A 1,026-nucleotide genomic window follows, 5' to 3' on the forward strand; every position below is an offset into this window, starting at 1 on the left:
TATTTGAGAGATTCAAATGTTTTCTATGTGATAATTGCAATATTATGCAACAAAATATGCATCACAAGTATGATGATAGGAATAAGATAACAAATATATGTCTCATCAGGAAAACATGACCAAGGAGGAGGTAAGTCCCTCAAGAAAATAGGAATATGGGATATATGAGGCGAGGTTACAACTGAAAAGTATGCCTTTGGAATTGGAGAGGATACCCATGGAATATGAAGATTGGCATAGATGAGCAAACTAGCAAAGACGATGTTGTACTTCTTATTGGAAGCTTGGGAGCATGATGGACAAAGGATTATTGGGCTCGAGGAATACAATGTACATTCATTGACGTGGTTAAAGAATCTCAAGCAATGAGAGGGCAAGGAGGGGCATCACATATGATTAACAAAGGGTTGGAAGACTTTCTATCAACTATAAAAGATGACAAACACAAACGTTGTGTATAACTAAAAATTAAGACACCAAAAAGAGCACCCATTTTTGTAGCTAATTGCTACATTTCTCATCATGATTTCCCCTTTTATGCTTGCATAGATAAAAATCATCCATTTCTTGATTTAGAAGAGGACATTGATTATTTTTAAGGCAATGGTGATGTCATTGTCTTTGGCGATATGAATGCCCGCACAAAAGACATTACAACATGATACACAACAATTTGATATGCCATACATTTCAATAGAGTTGGAGGAATTTCACTTAATCTTACTTATGGATGAGAAAGAGCTAGATCACTATGGAAAGATACTTTTACACATGTGCAATAGTACGGGTATGCTTATTGCCAACAGTATGTCTTTATGCAGTGGAATCAATGGATTTACATGGAGAAAACACAATGGGGATAGTGTGATTGACTATGTTCTACTCGGTCGATGGACCTTGAAATTAGAGAGTCGAACCTTATTATTGACCTTAAATGTGAAGAAACAACTAAGCATGAAAATTTCAAAAAAGTGAAGAAACTTTATTTGTTTGTATGGATTTCAAAGAGGCACCAATGTATATTAA

Source organism: Adiantum capillus-veneris, chromosome 8 (genome assembly GCF_014529385.1).
Source record: "Adiantum capillus-veneris isolate H3 chromosome 8, ASM1452938v2, whole genome shotgun sequence".
NCBI classification, from domain to species: domain Eukaryota; kingdom Viridiplantae; phylum Streptophyta; class Polypodiopsida; order Polypodiales; family Pteridaceae; genus Adiantum; species Adiantum capillus-veneris.